This window comes from Thunnus thynnus, chromosome 11, assembly GCF_963924715.1.
Source record: "Thunnus thynnus chromosome 11, fThuThy2.1, whole genome shotgun sequence".
Classification (NCBI taxonomy): Eukaryota; Metazoa; Chordata; class Actinopteri; order Scombriformes; family Scombridae; genus Thunnus; species Thunnus thynnus.
In genome coordinates this window covers 11,609,229-11,631,252 of record NC_089527.1, presented here as the reverse complement: position 1 = coordinate 11,631,252, position 22,024 = coordinate 11,609,229, and the positions used below count along the sequence as shown (strand labels likewise).

Genomic DNA, 22,024 nt, shown 5'->3' with positions numbered 1-22,024 from the left:
GATGGCTTCACACCATATTGAATATCTTGTGCTTTTTTTTGTAATCCTTTCTGGCTTTCCTTTTTTTTTCACAGGTTATGGCAGCCCTTGCTATCATTTAAGCAGGCAGGATACATTCCAATCCTGTCTTCTGCAGGGCAAAGCTGATCTAATTCCCTTTTCTATCAATACATAATCCATGATAATGAGCTGTGCCGAATTCCTTAGATGAATATGCAAGGTCTTCGTTCTTCAGGCATTGTAAATAAAATGGAGCCAACATTAATCGAAGTGATAATTAATTGCCTTCTGGAGATTATACGACTTGGCCCACAGCAACCATGTAGAGGTTATATTATATCTATTATATTAAAACATCTTTCACAAAGGAAAAGCGGAAGACTATAGGTGACAGGGAAGCCAGAGATCAGAGAAGATATCAAAAATCTGATGGGAATGGGAACAGTTAACAGGACCCCCGAGTTGTTTTATTTTATTTTATGAATATATTCATGTTTTGCTAAACCTACAGAGAGCCAATCTGAGGTGTAAAAGAGCAAATGCTCCTCCAAACACAAAAATCTTCCGGCACACAAGCATGTGGGATAACTACAACAAGGCAGTTTACAAGAGTAGCACAAGATCATCATAGCTGAGCTGATACTGTAGCAACCAGCAAACCCTACAGCAACTTACTTTATCTTTCAACAAAGCTTTCAAGGGAAAATACACAACAGTTATTGGACAATATCTACTTTTGCTTTTTTCTGGACTATCCATCCCTCCATCTGTTTTCAAAACCTCCTGACTGCAATATAGGGTCACAGGGCTCGGGGTTATGTTGCCTTATCTTAGAACTCACTGAGGCCTGAAAAACACCCTCAACAAGCCACCAGTCTATTGCATTAGAGAACATGCAAGCAGCTGTGAACAGCCGGTGACTGTAATTATATAATTTTGACATAAGCAGTGAGACCTCCATCTCTTTCTACAACAAGCATTCCCAACCACAGCCTACTTGATATATGACCTCTTGCACACTAGGGCATTAATAATTATTACACACGGTGGTCAATTTATGCACAGATGTCACTGCCAAAACTATAAAGCCCTAATTATACCCAATAAGTCATACTGATGAGAAGCCTAGACTGAATTTTAATAATTTGATTTTCTTGATTTTTTTTTTTTTTTTTTTTGGGGGGGGGGGGGGGGGTTGTAATAGATTGTGTGATAGTCTCATCATGATTTAGAAAGCCTAATTCAACTCATAATAACATAGAATTGCTGCTCTTTTTATCCATTAAAGGAAATCTATAACCCAGAGGTGTGTAAATAATAATACCAGAGAGCATGCATGCCACAACCAAGTCTGATGTGAAGGACTAATGAAGGTTTACATGACTGCAGCTGAATCTGACGAATAGATTCTTCACAACATAATACAGCACATCCACTTGTTCACACAATAATACAGCACTTCCAGTAATACCACATTTTCAACTAGGCTGACATTCTTCTAAAATTATTAGCTATGTTTGTGCTGTCCTTCCCTTGAGAGTAAGTGCAGTGGTAGTCAAATTGTGCCCTGTTGGATAAATAGCTGATCTCTAGAATGTGCACTACACCATTAGCAACATGCACTTAGCAGTAAAAAAGCTTGAAATGCTAGTTCAGGGAAGTGTTAGACTTTTTACAGGTATGAATCAGTTTCCTGCAGTCAGCTTGGCATTATAGCATATGCATAGTGTCTGTCTGGCACTGAGAGTTAATTACATTAAAGCATGCAAAAAGAGAATAAGCGGCTTCATCATCTAGTGCAAACTATTATAGTTGTATTGATTAGTCTATTAATTGATTATTTTCCAACTATTAAATTCATCAGCAACTATTTTTATAATTAAATCATCATTTTGAGTAATATTTTAAGAAAAATGTCCAAATTCTCTGTTTTCAGCTTTTAAAATGTGAATATTTTCTGGTTTCTTTAGTCTTCTGCGATTGTAAACTGAATATCTTTGGGTTATGGACTGTTGGTCGTGACCAAATGAGACATTTGAGGACGTCATCTTGGGATTATGAAAACAGTGACCAATATTTTTCACTATTTTCTGGCATTTTATAGACCAAACTACTAATTTATTAATTGAGAAAATAATCATCAGATTAAACAATAATGAAAATAATTGTGAGTTGCAGCCCTATACACCATCATGCCATTGCCTGTATTGATAAAACAGACATTTAAGCGATGTTAAACAAAGTGCTGAATTGCAATTTTGCAATCTTCAAAACAATGTGCAGTTTCCATAATGCTCATGGTTTAAAAAAAAAATCAATAGGGACTTGCTTGACATGGTAAAGTGATATTTCATGATAAAACTCTTAAACACATATGCACATGTAGGCTTGAAAGATGGCAAATATAAGTTCATGCCAACATGGAGAGCAGCAGCTGTGGTCAACCTAAATTTATGCCGGTCACTGTGTACTACAATGCTAACAAACTGGAAAATATATATTTTCATACCACTCCTGCAGCATAGTCCTCTTCTTTGCTGTCCACCTGGATGCCATGTCCAGACACTCATAATTTCACTAAGACATTGTTAAATACCCTGCTTCTGTTTGTAGACTACTTCTAAGGCATGCAACTACAAACAAGATGTGAGGGAGCTTCATGTCTTCAAAATGACCACAGCAGCTGCTTTCTGTGATGGAGGAAACCACAGACTTCTAACACCTTTCAAGCTTACAGGGGGAGTGTTTGATCCTAAAAAGAATACCTTTTGGGTGGAATATCACTTAATGCATGTTAACACACGGCCTACATAAAAGTGTTGTGGCACCTCATTTGTTTTACATTAGTGAGGAATGGATGGAATGAGTGACTTACACATTTCGTCAGTTTCATCTGATGCATCGGGGCAGTCGGGTTCACCATCACAGAGCCAGGCCTCAGGGACGCAGGTTTCCTGGTCGTGACAGTGAAACTCCCCTACGTCACACAAGATGGTTTCTGGATGTAACGAGGAAAGGGTGGAGAAGGAGACAGAAGAGATGCAGCATGAGGTGATGGAAGTGAACAAGTGGATCACATGTTTCACCAGAAAACATGAGCTCATGAGCATGAGTGCGAGTGGAGAGGAAGTGGCTCACACTTGGGCTTTCTTTACAAGTACATACAGTTAATGGATCTTGTGAAGAGGCATTGATGCAAGCAAATTATCATTATATCATCATCAATGGAAGTATAAAGCTGAATAGAACAGGGATAAAGCCAAGGTTTTTCAAGAAGCTGCAGCTCCTTATATCTGCTAATGTGTTGGCAAAAATGTGCAATGGCTGATAATCAATAGAGTATGTCCTTTTGTCAGAAGTATATTTCTCAGAACAGGAGGCCATGCATTTTCTCTCCAGAAGATTAAAATGCTACCAAAAGAAGCAGGCACAGACGTTGCCCGGGCATTGTGATTTTGACAGCTACTCTCCTTTAACAAAGACATGATGTCCTTTGCGCCTTGGCAAACTATTAAAAAGCAGTTTGGCAAGTTTGTTCTTATCTTTTCGCCTCCCTGGTGCTGTGCTTTCATTTCATGGTGGGATGGGGGGGAGTTCAGTGAAAGCACAGTCAACTAAAAAGTCATCATAGCCTTTCAATATAGCAAGCATCCGTCAAAGTGTTGACATGTTTCCTGCCAGTTGCTGTCAGAGACTCAACTCGATCATACTGCAGAATGACACAAGCTTTTGCTAAAGATTTGACACCACAATGTGACCTGCCGCAGCTTCTCCTCGGTGCTGAGCAAAAACGGTAATTTGTTTCTAAGCTTAACCCACAGACAATCAGACAGATTGTTCTCTTTCTGTCTCCATCTTTTTTTCCCAGTGTGTTCCTAACCCATTAGTGGTGGGAGTGGAGCAAGTGGGAGATCAGGTCTGCAGCGTTTGAACAGTGGGAGTGATAATTCAACGCACTGCTGCTCCCTGCCCAGGCACCCTCCAGCAAATTCACTACCCGGGGACAAATCTGAAAAGGTCAAACATCTCATCCATTCTACCTCTTCTATTCCCACTGATGCAATATATCTGAAATCTTACCATTTAAATCAAGGTCTCTTTTGAAATATTCAAAGCCTTTTTTTTTTACATTTTAAAAGAGGACATTCTTCAAATTGCACACTGAAGCTATCAAACCTTAAAACGGGAGAAAAATGCATGTCATGCTGAGCAGGAAAAAAGGCATCTCAAGATAACCTATTGCATGAGTAATCAGTTCATGATCATTATTTTGCCTCTAAACAGTGGAATAGCACCAACATATCTTTCCAGATATTTCTCAAAACACTGCTAACTTTATAATAACACCCAGCATTTTCATGCTAAGCCAAGATACTTGGCTTCAGTCAAACATGCTTCTTTTAATCATCACCAAGCAACACAATATTGTGATCTTCAGCAAATATGCTGTCAACCTTGATGCATAGTGATTATCACTGTGTTAAATATTGAACAGCACTGGCCTTTAATAATGACGGGTTGTGCATGTTTTGACTGTTTAGTGGTAAAATGCACTTAGGATCACAAATTATTGTGACATTAATTAACAGCCCAGAACTAATTATTTCACATTTAATTTTATGTCAGAAACAAGTAGTCCAGTCTAAACACTGGCACTTTTTAAATACACCTGTACTACTTACAGCAGAATTAATGAACTGTATATGAGCTAAGTATGTTGACATTTCCACTCAGTACATAGCAAGGCATCAGTAAATACATTCTGGGCTTGAGGATAGAATAGGCATGTTCAGTTTGCTGAAGACTCTAAAGGGATGTCTCCTTTAAAGCTGAATTGATTACCATTGAAAAGCAGAGGATTGGAGACAGAAGGGCCACTTCCTCAGCCAGTGATGGAAGCCATGAAAGGAACTGCCCCTGGACCTTGGAGCAGCCCAGTTACCTATTGATGTTCTACCTCCTTTCATCTTCACCTTGAAAGCTGAGGGGCCAAATATGAGTCAACTAAATGACCTCTTATGTCAATTCATCTTTCCTCTCTCCACACAGCATCACCTTGACATCACCCGGGGGGTGGGGGTTATAGTGCCACTCTGTTGTTCTTTTGTTCCTCTTCCAAAAACCACTGCATTTGCATAGGAAAGATACATAAAGGTGCGGTATTACACAGTATTATGTATTTTGCTGGTAATTCTATCTAAACAACAAACAAGAGTCGACGGCAGGAATAGCAAACAAACAAAACAAAAAAGGTAGCAGACACCTTGAGTGAGTGAAGAAAGCCAAACTGGTCCCATTAACATAACAGTGGGAAACACACAGTGGCACTCAGCCGGGCATATTATCACGAGCTTCATTTCTGTCACCCAACAGCCACCACTGGCACAATATTGTGGCTCATTAAAGCCATTGAGCCTTTGAAATGTGCCAGATTTTCAGAGGAACAAAGAGTTATTTGGAGGCAGGAAGACAGTGAAGACGGCTTGCGAACCCTCTGAAGGAAAACCAGCCAGCACGCCTTGCAGCAGCATATATTTTGATCAAGTTTTGTTGCTTGAGATGAGGTATGAATTTCAGAGTGTTGACCCAATTACTCAACAAATCTAGTGTACTGCAACATGAACACTTAGATAGCACAACAAATCTCTTGATCCTGCATTTTGCAATATCATCCATTTTCCTATGTGCTCAGTCCTATTAAACTCTTTATTACATGAGAGCTTAGGTCTTCATTTATCTTTCTAAACAATATTTTATTCCAGTGAGGTAAGCTACAAACCACTAAGGCATTACAATCCCCTGAATTGCATCAGACACACAGTTCACAATATGGTACACTGGATAAGTCGTAAGCCACAGGCCTATTCAAACACAGCCTGTGTTATAAAAGAAACAGTGCTGCACACAGCTCAAAGTGGTGAATTACACATCAGCTATGTTGCACAGCTGAAAAAAAGCAGATCTGAGAATACTCCTCAGTCAGGTCTATCTTACAGTTGCAGGTTGAGAAGAAAGAAGCTATTTGCAGCACATGGAAATTGCTCAGCTCTACATTGAAAGCTGAGTGTGAGCTTGACAGAGCAGTGATAGTCCATTAGATATATATTGCATTCAGGTCAGAGGTCACCCAACAACTGGAGTGTAGGAAAAGATAAAACATGAAGATGTGCAGGCATATATGTACATATACACTTACTTACACTTATACATGCACAAAAATATGTGCCTTAAAGTTAAACTGAAATTACATTTAGTGATCCCTTTTTGCTGTCAAAATAATGAGGGTTTTTTTTAAATTGTCAATAGCTTTTTTATCATTAAAAGGAAGAAAAAAAAGATCTTTGGGGAGATGTCAGAAATACTCCTTTTCCTCTCAGTGGCTGGAGGACGGTGTCAGTGTCTGTCAGTGTTTGTGTTTGACTGACAGCAGCTGGCAGGCTGAGCCCCTGCAGGGGAACTAGAGACAAACTTGTGCTGTAGCTTACAAGACTTCAAGTAACTCTTATTTTTATTATCCATCAAGCTGATGATTATTTTCTTGATTCATAGATTATTTGTTTGGTCAATGAAACATCAGAAACATCTTTCATAGTGTCCTGGATTCCACGTTGTCATCAAATGTCTTAAAAAATGACACAATCAATTATCAGGATAGTTGTCGATTAATTTTCTGTTGATCGAGTAATTGATTAATCAACTAGCTCAATTTACAAGCCATGGAGAGACAGTGTTTTTTTAGCATTGGTACTGAAGAGTAAGGACCACACCAGTATCTAAACCAAAGTAGCATTAGCAGGTAAGTTTATCTGCTGTTTAGTGTGCTCCAGCTGAACAGCTAATTAGCTATCTAGCCTGCAACTGACGAAGGGCAAGACTTGTTCTTTTCTTCTTTTTTTATATTTATATTTCTAAACTAATTTGAACAACAAATACATAACCCCGCTTGAATGTTTCTAATCGACACAATGAGGAAAGCTGCAACTGACGTTCTATTTAATTATTTTTTCCCACAATATCTGCTCTTGCAATACAATATCCACTGATAGAAACTAAATAATTTTGAATGTTTATGTTAAAGTACTCAAAGTATTTGGTTAAGGTTACATAAAAATCTTGGTCTAAATATTGAAGAAGAAGAAATGTGTTTTCTTTACTGCTATTTAATCAAAACCACAATCATTTCCTAACCACCGCCCCATCACAGTCCTGTGCTTTGCATGCCAACCCTCAACCCTGACTGCCTTCAAGTGACTTGCATGTGGTGAAGAAGTGCTGCTTGTGAACATAACGCAGGCTGCAATTAAGTTTCTGAATAAAATGTACCTGGCAAAACAAATTGCTAGTATATAAATCTTATTTCTAGGAGACAGGGTTACCACCTACACGAAGACCAAAAGTCGAGTGCGACAAGTTCACCTTCTTAGGTATTTGAGAAATGTTTTAAATGACTGTATGAAATAGATGTAGACAGGATGGGTGGAAAGAAAGTAGGTCCTCCAAAAAAGTAAATCAAAACACTTCATAACAAAATAACTCCTGGAAAGCACTGATGTCAGACTGATGATATATAATAGTCTGAGTATATGAGGGTGAAGTATTCCTCTCAAAGATACATTTACATTGTGTAAAATAAATCAAACTTACAGGTTAAGATACAGCACATGTAAATGTTTCACAAGTTATTGAGGACAAGTGCACAGGGGTACACTAATTCACACACACAAATACACACATCAAACCCACCCAATCCATGTACATGCACATGGATTAGTGATTTTTTTTCACTCTCACACTGTAAGAGCAGACTTAGCGTCCTGGCCAGCTGCAGGTCATATGCATTATGGATGAGCATAGGGCTATGAGCCAAACTAAGCAGGTTATTAAGTATAACAACAGTATAATGCGGTCTCTCCTTTAATCTTCATATCTTTAATCTGCCAAAAGATGCAATGTAGTGCGATGCATCTCAATGATGCCTCACACCTGCATAATGAATCTTTATTACAAGCGTAGTTCTGGAAGTGACATACGCCATGTGGTATTTAGACTTAAATGCCATCCACGTCAAGTCTGATCAGAATATGAAGACTGGAGAGAGTACCGTGACTCTGCTCACTGATGAACGATTTCAGAATGTCACGCCACCACTGGACGCATGCCCACAGTTATATGTGTACACTAGCTCTGCAGCACTCCAGCATCTCTTCCCACTACATCTTGCAAAAAAAAATGTAGGAATTAAGGTATTCTTCGAAATCACTAAGCCAAATCAAGATAGAGAGCTGTGTTACAAGAAGGGAGAAAGAAAATAATGATGTACTACGAGAAAAAAGTAATTGTGCTTGGGTAAAACTGGCTCCGGGAAAAGCCAGCTCGTACCCGAGGCCATCCCTCATGGCAACGCTACACAACTCTGCATTCTAGCCATGAAATGGGTAAGAAATCAATGCTGTAAGGCTTTTGGGCCTTCATTAGATACTGCCTGACCTTCTCCACAGAGCGAGGTCACTTTTATTTTCTCTACAACAGCAGGGGCATGTCAACAAATTATTAAAAGGGAGCATCATATGAAAACTTTCAGAAGACAATGGTAGAATGGCCCCCTGCTCCTTGGCATAAATCTCTGTACCAGTGAATAATGAATGATTCATAAGACTGATCTTAACACTCGAGCTGCCAACATTCCAAAACCCCCTAGACCAACTGGGGGGGTCCTTTTCACCACCACCACAATAGTGTTAGCAATCACAAAGATGTCGTTTCTTGAAGCAGTTAAATTTTTAATTTTCATCTTTTTTAAAAAAAAAATAATAAGTAAGAATTGACAAAATAACTATTTAAAATTCAGTTTATTAATTTTACAGTTTCATTTCAATTTCAATTTCAATTTCACTACAGATCGAAAAGATCAAATACATTTTAAAATTCATCAGTAAACTGTGGGCTGAAACAAACAAACAACAAAATAATTAACTCATTTAAATAATTTAATTATTGTAGAGGTACAACATTAAGTAAAAGTAAAAAACAAATTTTGGATAATAACGTGTTGTTTTAGTTACGCTACTATAATTGCTTCATTTAATTACAGATTGAAAAGTTCAAATACATTTTATAATTCATCAATAAACTGTAGGCTACAACAAACAAACATCAAAATACTTAATAAGTATAATAATTTACACATTTAAATAATTTAATCATTGTAGAAGAAGAAATGGAATTGTGGATTATAATGTGTTGTTTTATACTGGGAATAAAGACACAAAGCACTTTCTCTCTCACTGCTTTGGCATCACTCTTCATCTGTTCACCCATGGATCATACATGTTTGCAGTAGTACTAAATTATCTGTGTGCATGAAAATAATTGCTCATAAGTAGGGTTGGGAGATATGACAATATATACATTGAGACGAAATAAACCTGAGCTGAACATGGTTCAATTTCCATTCTCACTTGTCATTGCAACAACAACAAACGGCAAACTTGAACACCAATATGCAAGTCAAAGCTGCTACAGCAACTACACAGTCAAGAACACTTAAGTCATGCAGGAGGAGGAGATGATGAGGGAATGTATCTGGAAAATTCCCAGATAAGCTCTTGGCATATGCAGCAATAGACTTACAGGCATTTTCTTACCAAGTCAAAGAATTGTGCCATACACACCCTTTCAACAAGATACAGTACACACACACACACACACATATGCACAGTACTCACAATGGACACACACACACTGTAGACTTACACGGTGTGCTGTCCACACACTGCACATAAGCACATCTTGCACATTTTCATTGTTTTGTTTTTTGCACACTTGCATTTTAAACCACAATTCTTCCTCTATCAAATGTAGCTCTAGCTTGTGATATGGAAGCCTGCTTATCAAAAGATGTCTTAACAAGGGCGCAGCATTATACAGCGGTTTCTATGAGGGTTAAAAATGAACCCTCAGTGGCTTGAGGTATAAATTATCATATTTTTTTCTCTTTTTATCCCACACCCCCATAATTCACTAGATGATTAATAAATCCATTTTAGGAAAAATCATGAACTGAGAGATGTAGGAGTTTTATTTAACAGAGTTGCATGTATTTGAAAATGCCACAGGGTTAAAAAATGACCCCTTGGCAGTTCTAGTGTTAAGCAGTGTGCTGTTTATTGCCCTTTTACTCCACATGCAAGGCAATGTGTGTCAGCACACTGCATTCACAGAGAAACTATATTACAAGGATTATATGAAGGTTTTATTAATGACTGCAGTGAAAGATTTCGGTGAAGAAAAAAAATGTTCCTGTTAAAAATGGTTTGTTGATAGTGTGAAGTCAGGACCAAACCATGTAATCTAAAGCTAAATTACCACCCCAATTCATCCAAGAGAAAAAAATAGAGGTCACCATGGACAGTCGGTTCATGTAATCTTATGGCTTAGAAATTTAGGCTTTAAATTTCTCCTAATTGTCTCCCAGCTTCTCCATCCCAATTAAATGCACAGTATGTAATTTCTGCCGCTAGGGGTCTTTCAATCAAAACAATAACAAAAGACATAGTTTGATGATGTTGTGAAGTAGCGAGGGATCATGGGAGTTGTTGTCTTCACCATTGCCGATGAAAATCGATCTGACATGACTCAGACAGAAGAAGAACTTCTTGTGTTGTTTGGTTTACCCGTACATTTGCGCTTTATGAGAACAGCTTTGGCGACAAAACTTACAGCAAACAGCAATAAATAATCATGCTCCATCACAAGTGAGCAATACAAACAATAGTAAACAATAGAGTGGCTAGCTAGCTGAAACGGACCATTATCTTGATTAAAATTATGGATTTCTCTGGGTTTGAATATTGTTGGAAGCATTTGGGATAATGTAAGTACACAACACGACAAAATATGTATATAACATAGGTCTAGGTGTTTTCAGACATTTTAATGTGGAAAAGTTACATATTATGTCTTTAAGCCTTGAACCACTTAAATTGTTTGCTTTTTTAACAACTGGAATTTTCGTAGTAGTTGTCATCATAATGATGATGTTCATAATATTAATATTTTACTTGCATAACTCCACATCAAGTGCACTCTGTCCAATAAACACATATATTGTCAGCTCCAGTGTATGTGAAGAGATGCTGTGCTGATCAAAGCACATCTCTTCATCACAGAAACACTTACGCATCGGTTACACATATTAAAATAGCAACATTTCAGTTATGACTGTTCTTGATAATTATTTCACATCGCTAAAAATCACCTTGTTTGCCCTGCTGGCTGCTGCTATTCACCCTCTTCTGAGAAAACAACATGTGACTACCTGTGATTGACAGCTTTTTACTTGATTTGCTGGTTAGATAGATAGGTATTTTATTATTCCCATGCAACAGTGTTGGTGATAACTGTTTGGTACAGCTCGGTAACTCACTTCCAGTGCAAAAGAAAGAACAAAAGAAGCAGACAGGCATGATAAACCATTACAACAACACACACCAGAAGGAAACACATGAATATGAGAGTATGTACGGTGAATATATATATGTGCAGTTCAGTTCCCCAGCATATCAAGTAGCCCAACAGACAGAAAGTACAATGAATGATGTACCAGTGCCCCAAGTCCAGTCTGAGTTCAGTCCAGTGCATACATATGGAGAGCCGTTTCATTCAAAACCCTACCCAAACCGTGTTCCACCTATCGAGTCGACAGCGCCGTCGACTGGACGGCAGCGCCACCCAGCTGACAGCACGCAACGTCTAATTCGACGGTGGCGCCACCCAGCTGACAGCGCACAATGTCCAATTCGACGGCGGCGCCACCCAGCTGACCATGCTGATTAGACAGACATTCAATCGTCTCTCTTAAATCAGAAGTAAGAAGAAACTTTGGAAATAAGCGAAGATCTAAGGCGGGGGAAATTTGTATTATATAATTATATAATTTGTTGTACCATGATGGTACCATGATGGTACAACTGACCAACAGACTGAAGGGCGCATATTAATATTAATAATACAAATGGACATTGCGCGCTGTCAGCTGGGTGGCGCTGTCAGCTGGGTGGCGCCGCCATCGAATTGGACATCGCGTGCTATCAGCTGGATGACGCCACCATCATCTCATCTCTCATCATATCTCACTTGTGAATGTAGCTGACTGTACTAGGAACCTATAAACGGGACAGATTTTTAGTATCTTGGGCTGTCAATATCAAGATTTTGTGTTATGTTTACTACCTGTGAAGACACACTTCTAAAGTTTGCGATGTCAGCTGAGATATCAGAGCCTAAAAAAATCCACATATCCTCCTGAAAATCCTGGTGATTGACATGAACACTTTTTTTCTGGCTGGAAATGTGTTTGCAGTAAGTCCAATAAAGGTACCCTCAGACCACTTGAATAGTCAACTTACCAGTCAACAGGATAAAGGGGAGAGAGAGATGGGTATAACATGCAACAAAGGTCTCTGGCTCGATTTGAACCAGGGACATTGCAGTTCTGTGGCAAGCGCAGCAACCATTTAGCTACTACAGCACACCTAAAATATGCATATTTAAAAGTTAAGCTGTCAATCATTTTTTGTGTGCATTGGACAGAGGATGAAAACCTTCTTCATGAGATTAGTAAACAAATTGGTTGTGTTTGTCATGTTTACCAAATGAACTGCTCTCTGGTGCTTTATCAAAGGAAGTGAGAGGAAGGATCTCTAACACTGGTGTCCATGCCAAGTGGCAACTACCATGGCTTGAGGCTGAAGCCAGTGTGGAAGTACCTTAAAGTGCAATGCCATCGATGGGCGCTACATGCTGGTTCCAGTTGGCTCCCATTCAAAAAGTATCAACTTCTCTCTAGAAATACTAAGTCAACATTTTTTTTCAACAAGTCATTATGGTCTAAATCACTAAATTCAGGCCCTCGAATAATTGGTGGTAGCCATTTTGGAAATAATTGCGCCGTTAATAAGTATTGAAGACTTATCTGCCATGTGGCATTGAATGACAGCTGTGATTGACAGTTCGCTGGCCAGTATTCGATTAAGCTAGCATTCACTTTGGTCTGAGATAGCGGGGTGTGTTTCCAGAGCGTGAAAGGCAACACCCTGCATATAGACGGTCCCGGCTCCATACATAAAAAAACATAAATGGCAACTCTTGGCGTGACATCAAACCTTACTATATCCACCTTTATATACAGCCTATGGTCCATGCTAGCTCTTGGCTGCAGTGCTATATCCCCGCTGTTTAAGCAAGGAATATCATACCAGTTGTCTCTTCTAAGCACACTGCCAGCACACTAAATTAATGGTCCCAAATACTTATTATTATTTAGCTTTGCTACCACTTTCCACACTATACATTTGTATCAGGTATACTCCACATGGGACCAAAAAGGGGGCTACTTCATCTGATTTTTCACAGGTGTGGGGGCCAAATAGAACCCAAATATTAATTATAGTTACAGTTATAATATATATTTACCATTAATCCCACATATTTAGATAAGAAAATGATAGACACCAAATATAAATCAGCCCTAAAGAAAGCAATACAAAAACAAACAAATTCCATCTTACTTTAAAAGTGTAAATGTAAACAAGAAAATAAGTTTCAAATCCCACAAGTCAATGGTTTATACATGGGTAATAAAATGTACTTAATAGAAAACAGTCATCAATTAATGGTAGATAAAAGACAATCAACTAAGACTTAACCTTACAAAAAGAATAAGAAAAAAAGATTTAATCTCTACAAAAAAAGTCAACATGTCAAAATCTTCATTCAGCCCATGAGTGAACATAGTATTAAAATAAATAATGTTTCCCGTGGACTAGTCTTCTTGGTCACCTGTGGGGTATACTGCACCTAATGAAGATGTAATGCTTAAACATTAGTAGCTGTGCTAAGTCAGGTTTTTGGGAGCATTACTTCAATGTGTTGGCAGCCTTTCTTTTAATTGTTTTTTATTCAGCAAAGTTGCCAAGATAATTCAGTAAACCTGTTTCTTGGGATAGGCCCCAGTGTTCACACAAAACCACAAATTAATTTGGGCAAACACGATGAATGTACAACATCTCAATTTGTGCACATAAAATGCTCTTCTTTTCTAATGCCCCACCTCATGATTTAGGTAGTATATTCCTCTTAGAAATCGTTGAACACATTTTTAAGGGCTCTGAACTGTTCCCTGGTTTGAATGTAGCCTACGTATGTGAATTTCATTTGCATGAGAATGTGTCATTATACTGCCAATAATAGAAAAGTGCACCCCCTCAGCCTCCCCTCGCCTGCCCCATTTCCATGCTCCATCCAAGGTCACCTAATAACCGTGTTCCTTCAAAGACCTCTATCTTAACCAGCAGCAGTCTGAGGGATTTATACCCTACTCCATGTCATGATTACCAATCAGGTGGAGTAATAGCTGCTTAAGCAGACAGGGTTTTTGCCATCAGTGAGGGGTGAAATGCCAGTCAAGGTTCTCACTGAGTTTGTCCAATGCTGGATGATACTCTGTGGGGCATGTCAGTACCTTGGGTGTAGCCTCTAGATTAAACTGCATTATCGGAGTTGAGTGAGAGCTGTTACGGTGAGGGATCACATCCCTCATGGTCCTCACTGTACCTCTGCAGACAGCAAGTGAGCTGTTCATTATCTAACAACTCCATACACACCTTGAAACCTCTAAATTGAATACTTCATTTAAAATGTGCTAATAGGTTGAAATATAACGTCCCAAAGACAGAAAGTTGCAACAGTACCTTCTCATTAGAGTAATACAGAAGCTAAGAAGATAAACATCTACTAATAACTTTCTATTAAATTGCAACACCTGAACAAAGACAATTTTAATTAGAATACTGAAAAATAAGAAAACTGTGTTACATAGAGGGATTCATTGTAATGGTTGTTATCATCTGTCTAATAGGGGAAACAAAATGAGGAATGGGTAGTACACTAGTATACGTTCCCACATGATGGAAAAAAAAAACACATATTACAAAGAAACAAAACAAGATTCTGTTAGATTTTTGTTCTCCCTAATCACCCACTGGAGTTGATTTTAATCAAGTATAAATACTGAATTCATCATGCTGGAGGCCTACTCATTTACATCATCATGAAGCTCTTCAGAGGAAGATTTTTTTATTATTATTTTTAAAGGCACAACTGGATAATAATAACTGAATAATGGGAAATATTCCATATTTTTGATAATTGCAATTCCATATTTTTTAATTGCCTATAACTGTAAAAAAAAAAAATAAGATAATGGATATTAACTAGCCAAAATGCAATATTTAATAAAAGGCCAAAATCAGAAAATGACATATTGGTTTAACTGTCTATATGGTGTAATAAACCGCACTGCTAATGTGACATTTCTGTTTCATTGCCTGCCAAAGGACCACAGAAGCATGTGATTAAGATGGACTTGCCCTTTATTTAAGTTTTTCCACTTTACTCCTCAGTGAATTCTGCAAACTTGCACAGCTGGGAATCAGCTTACACATATCAGATTAGCTTCGTTCCATTAGAAATGGGGAAAACATGTCTCTTCCAATGTGCCTCACAACACAAAACAGCCTTATTAACTAGTGGTACCACTGTGACTGTGTTAAACTGTGAAATGAACCCAAGAACTGAAGAAAATGCAGGCCAGAGACACTGCATTGTTTTCTAATGTGTGATCCAAAATTATCCAGCCGTTTTCATTAAATATAACGTTGTGATCATGACCATTTTTCTGTTTATTGTTAATTATTTTCTGATTAGAAAAATTACAAAAAATTTAAATTAGGCTACACTTAATGAAGCAGAGTGGCGGAGAACTGAAGTCGGTTGTATTGGCTGATTGGCATCAGCTGTTTCAGTTTAACTTAATCATTGGCTCATTCAGCTGGCTAGTAACATCCAATCATATTTATGCCAGTGTACAGTGCTCATTCCAACATCATTCACTGCTACAGCTCCCTCCACCAACCTCCTCCATGTGTACTACACCTGTAATACAACATTTTACAGCAGTGAAGTAGTTTTTTTTTCTTGTAACTGTACAGTGTGCAAATACAGAAAAGTTAGTTGACTCACTTTCCTATTTTACAGTCTCTTAAAAGGTGTTGCCATACATTTCCCTTTAATTTGTCATTATGTTTTGTGTAGGAAATGTTCTATATGAATGACAGGTACACTCATTCATGGCATGAATTCCTTGTAGAATCAGAGAAAAATGGTGCTTTGACATTATAATATCAAAAATGAATGCCATTTCCATTAAATTGAAATACTGTCTGTTTTGCTTGGTTACTTTCATTCAAGGGAATTATTATTTTGTTCACTGGTGTGAAATTGAGACTCAGCAGGTGAAATATACTTTGTAGGGATCAACACATTTAGTAATATCAGTGGTGGAAAGAGTACTGAAAATCTGTACTCAAGTGGAAGTACTGTTACATTACTGAAATATTACTCAACTACAAGTACAACTACTGGTGTTAAAAATACTAAAAATACAAAGTATTCTTCTCAAAAACCACTCAGAGTATTAGTTACTTTTTAACTGTTGATGTTTAATGCATAATCAATAGCAGGTATTCAATTGAAAGGGGAGGGACATGTAGAAAATATCTACTTTCAACAAAGCACATTTCTCTGATAAATGATAAAAGGTATGAATGGCAATTTGTTTTCTAAACAAATATACATATAAGCATAGAACACATGTAATTTGTATAAATCTCTCCCAATGCACTGCAAACAAACAGCCAGGCAAGGGCCTAATAGGAGTGTCAAAACTCTTGGACGTGCTAGCGTATCTTTCACAATTCACTTTCTGAAACTTTTGTGTTCAGTTTCAGCAGGAGCTGATTTTCCAAGTTAATCTATCTGGCTTCGTTTGGATGTGAAGACTAGATCAGCACAGCTAAAAAGCCATTCATATGCAGCAGAGGCAGGCAGAGCTGTGTTCATCTTAAGGGGGAGCTTCTTAATGGCTGGGAAGGAGTGAAGCAACTCCATGCCGTCTGTGGCACAATCAAGATAACCATCAAGCTAAACTGGACTTTCTGACTTTCTGGGAGTTGGTCTGGAGAAGAAATCATTGTCATCAGATGACTCTGCTGTTGCTCACTCTCATGCTCTGTTGTTTCACGTCTGTCAAGCCTGTAATTGCAAGTAGACAACACAATTTTGGTGCTTTAATTTTGTTGTTTCAATTTCAGTGAATATTCCTGAACACACACACATACTTAAATCGGCTAAATCACAGGAAACGATACTTATTATGGTATTATGGGGAGTTTATCAATAAGTAACAACCTTTAGACCTGTCATGACTGAGGAGTTATAAAGTATACAGACCTATACATGTGTATGAACATAGCAACACACACACAAATGGGATAATGTGAATCTTTGACAAAATTTGACATTACCAGCCTCTATTACATCAGCTCTACATCGCTAGTCCAAGAGGTCTTGAACTTGGTAAAAGGACTGCAGCTGCAGCCAACTCTGGATCATCCATCATCTGTCAAGAACGTTTCTGCAGGCCGTTTTACTGGGCTCTGATGAGTGCCATGCAGGTCTTGCTTGATGTCTCCAGCCTGGTAAGTTTGGATAGTAGCCAGTCGACTACTGGCAGCAGCCATCCCATGCAGGAGCAGAACTCTGACTAGAGGATGTTTGAAGCTTTCATCAGTGGCTTAATGGTGGTACAATACTCCCTGAAGAATGCAGCCTCTGCAGGACTCAACTTATAAGATACAATATGTATGGTTTATGACATACAAGACTAAAACCATCATGACAATAATAGAGATAGACTGTGTATATGGTAGGTATCTAATTTAAGTGGCATTTTCACCTTCAACTCCTCACACACCCTCCTGATGGCATCTTCCCACTTCTAATTGATGATGCATATTATCCTTTCAAAGGCAAGATGAATTCCACCCTGTTGCATTGGGACAAATGATCTGTAGCTCACACTTGTCCTCTACCACTTCACTAGCCAAATTAAATTGCCCAGTTTTGTTCCAAATGCCCTGGCATTTTGCATAGGTTGCATGGGAAAGCCTCTTGTAGGTGTCATTCATGCCCTCTGCCAGGGCAGCATCTGTTGTTGCCACAAGATTTAGCAGGTGACATGCACAGTTGATGGGGGGGTAGTTGATAGTCCAGACCAGAGTCTTCATCAAGGATCACACTTGCATGAAGGTATTCACTACGATCACTCAGGTCAAGAGCATCTGAGTCTGCTTCAACTCCATCTACCTCAGCATGATTCTGTGCCCCAAACACATGGAAAGCTTTGATGAAGTTGGATCCACTATCAGCTGCGGTTCTTATAACTTTGCCTCTAATTTTGTATTGACAATGGACATCATCAAGAGCAGCAGCAAGCATGTCAAATGTGTGAGACCCTCTCAATCTTTTGCAAGCTAGTGCCACATCTTCTTTCCAGGGACACTTCCTCTATCCAATGGCATGTGACACCAGTGTAACCTTTCTGATGAACTGACCAACAATCAGTGGTGGTAGCAACAAATTTGACTTTACCCAGTTTTGCACTCATAGTCTTCCTCATCTGATCAGCAGCTTCAAAGATTCTAGTAGGGACAGTAGGTCTGGAAATGACTTTGGTTTGAGGTTGAAATGTGGTAACTAATTCTTTGAAAGCTGGCTGTTCTACCACTGCAAGTGGCTGTAGATTTTCACATATGAAACTGAAGTGTGTCAACAGTTGCTGGTGAGACACATTTGCTTTTGGCTGCCAACATCACATCTGGTAACCTGGCTTGCTTACTTGCTGAGAGCTTGTTTGGTGTGGCTGAGGTCTTTTGTTGACATGCTGATGTCACAGTGATGTCATGACACTGGTCAATCTTCAATGGATGTTTCCTCTGTAACGATAAATATTATCTCAATGCATGTTCACATTATCTCATCACATCACCACTATTAACATCAAAGGAAAAACTGAGTAAAATCATTCACACAAGTAATTATTTAAGCTAACCATTAATTGTTTAGCATGATGTGAAAGTGTGGTAAATTTGGTTAAATGACTACTGATTTAACCTATTGTAATGTAAGTGGTTATCCTTATATTTTGCAATAACATTTTTAAGAATTGTAGTTTAATTATTTAAGCATGCATGTGCATGAACATGTTAGCTAGCTCTGTCCTACTTGAATCCCAGGCTAACCGATGACACTAGAGCATAGTGTTATGTTAGCTGGCTTTATGTTAGTTAAGCTAATTACCCTTAACATATCAAAGATGAAAACAACAACATACAAATAGCTGTAAATCTTCTTACCTCAGTGTATTTATTGAGATTAGAGGCTGAATTCTCGTAAGCCAATATCACCGTACGCAGCAAACAAAATTTACATTGTATTTGCAGACTGTCTCCTTTTCTACCCCTGGATGTGAAGAATTCTACCAGGTGCAGCCATGGGCACACATCCTCTGTCTTTTCTTCATCATTTCCACTGTTTTCATTGTTGTTGTCCTCTGTCTCCATTTGGTTTCTGTTTCTCCAAATCCTCAGTCCCTAAATTACTCCCAACTCCTGTTTTTTTTCATGGTTTTCATTGGCCTGTTTGCAATTGGTTGATAGTCTTATTGGCTACAAAAATGCGGATGAAAGGTTTGGATATATTTCAAATTGTAGGCCTACTCAGTAGCAAATTATGATTTTAAAAGTAGAAAAGTAGATTACATAGTGTAATGCATACTTAAGTAACAGTAAAATTACAGACTTGAAAAAATACTCATAAAAGTATAAGTACCCAAAAAATTACTTAATAACAGTAATGGAAGTAGTTGTAATATCTTGAGTAATATCTTGATGTGGCCTCACATTAAGTAAATTTAGATTGTATGTAGTTCAGGGAGCATTAAATATCAGAAATAACTTGAGAGTGTAAAGAATTTCCTCCATACTAGAGATTATGGGTTGAACTGCTTGTTTCGACAGCTTGAAATCTCAGCTGCCTCTGAGGTTACAGTGGTGTGACTGGTATTGATCGGCAACATACTGTACATCAGTGTGGCAGGATGTGGAGAGATGAGATGTGGAGCACACAGTTATAGTAAGAGCTATTAATATAGTGCAGCAACTAATGTTTCCACATAAAGCATGTCTACATGCCTGAGTCTGCCTCGTCTGCCTCTGAGTTTAAAAATACGACAAAATAATCAAGATACACTGTAGATTAGGCTACAGATCATGGTCTTGCCAAATCATATGCAGTGACTCATCTGATTGATTCATAATATGCACATCCCTAAATGTGACTCATGATCACAAATCAATGCACCTAATGCATAAATTAAAGGTGCAAGGGAAAAAAAAGGTATTTGTTGCCGAAAAAAAGGAAAACAATGCTTGCATAAAAGTAACTATTATCAGTTATTAGTTTTTGTGTTTCTTTTTAAAATTTAGTTTACAGTGAACATTTTGCTCTGGTAAAGGTGCAAGTATGTTAAGCTCTGGCTTGTGTTGTTTTTTTTTTTATTCTTTGCTCGTTTTTATTGTTAGACATAGTTGTGGGCTTGTTTCCATTGCAATGAGGGACTATTTGCAACATTAAGCGTTGCGCTAACTTTCAATTGATCTTCAAATAAATTGGTAGCTAGTCTGGCAAAACTACCTGCTTATTGACAACCAGAATAAGGTGGCCATACAGATGTTGTGAGGAAAACACCAGCTGTGCCGCTTTCATCCTTTTATCCAAGGTGCTTGGGAGATTGCGCTACTGTCGTGCCTGCCGTTTCTAAGCAACCAAAACCACTTGTTCCTTTTGGTTTTTAACACCGGTTAGCGACCAGCGTTGGCTGATTTTTCAACTGGATGTTGTTACATCCTTGGATGGAAAGTGTGAAGAAAGTACTGTGGATATGATTGGTTAATTCTTGTCACATGACCTGCAGTGTGCTTACTGCATTCCAAAAAGTTACGTGCTTGAAAAACAGGCACGTCACAACGAATATGCACCACGATAGCGTTACTTTCAGTTTTGAGCATGCTTGCTGCACATCACCATTGAAAAGAATGAATCTATGCATGCAAAAGATGCAACATCTGAACGGCCCCTGAATCATATTTTTAGCAATGTTGCAGTGTTTTGAGATTGAGACAGAATTTACTGTGCTGAGTTAATATTAATAAACTGTAGTTTTCCTTCAAACAAAGGGTGGACAGAACCACAATGAATAAATAGTTTACATTAAGATGAAAAGCAGTGGGTATTCATAAATTCACATTTAAAGATTCACACTACTAAACTGATGCTTCTGTAAAAATGGTACAATGAAAATTGGATTCATACATCTTGTGGGAACACTGTCTATGCTTGTGTTTATCTTACTGTGTTTATTTTTCTTGCACTTAAATGGTAACTGTTGATGATTACTGCACATGCCCAGTGTAAATCAACAAATCTTCTACACATTATATATTTACTAAATGTTGGTGGTGTTTAGGCCATTTTGCAGACCAATACATATAAATTAGAGTATGTACATGCGAATGCTTGTGGGTGCATGTGTTGAGGGTCCGCCGCAGGTCCCTAAGCTAATGAAAGTAAGGAAATGATAAGCAACACATATTACTTGTTAAACAAAGCTGAGAACAGAGTGTTTTCCACATCTTGGCCTGAAGCAAAGACTAATCTGGCTCCATTAATACTTCCTAACAGAGAAAATATCTACATTCTTCTCAGGAAGTACAGTCTTTTGCCCTGTAGATATATATAAGCTTACACATGAGCATTTGTAGAATTCTGAATGAACCAAGAATGTAAAGGCAAATCCAGGCATAGCAGTTTTATTTAAACCAATTTTGATGTAAAACTATTGTCTGTCAAGATTCAGTGTTGCTCACTGCAGCAGTTTTATCACCACTAACTAAAAAATAGTTATGTTTTATGGTGTGACAATGCTGTGTTTAAGGTCTGATTAAGGTTAGGTACAAAAACCACTTGGTTAGGATTAGGGAAAGATCATGGTTTGGGTTGAAATATC

General features: G+C 38.2%; 1 long non-coding RNA gene across 1 annotated transcript; it reads right to left on the bottom strand.

Annotated features, from left to right (window-relative positions):
* Positions 1–16,563: 16,563 nt before the first annotated feature.
* Positions 16,564–19,674, bottom strand: LOC137192097 (uncharacterized). Its single transcript, XR_010930510.1, has 3 exons — positions 19,314–19,674; positions 17,424–18,893; positions 16,564–17,151 (listed from the first exon to the last, which is right to left on the bottom strand). It is a non-coding gene; the product is annotated as an uncharacterized lncRNA (long non-coding RNA).
* Positions 19,675–22,024: the final 2,350 nt, after the last annotated feature.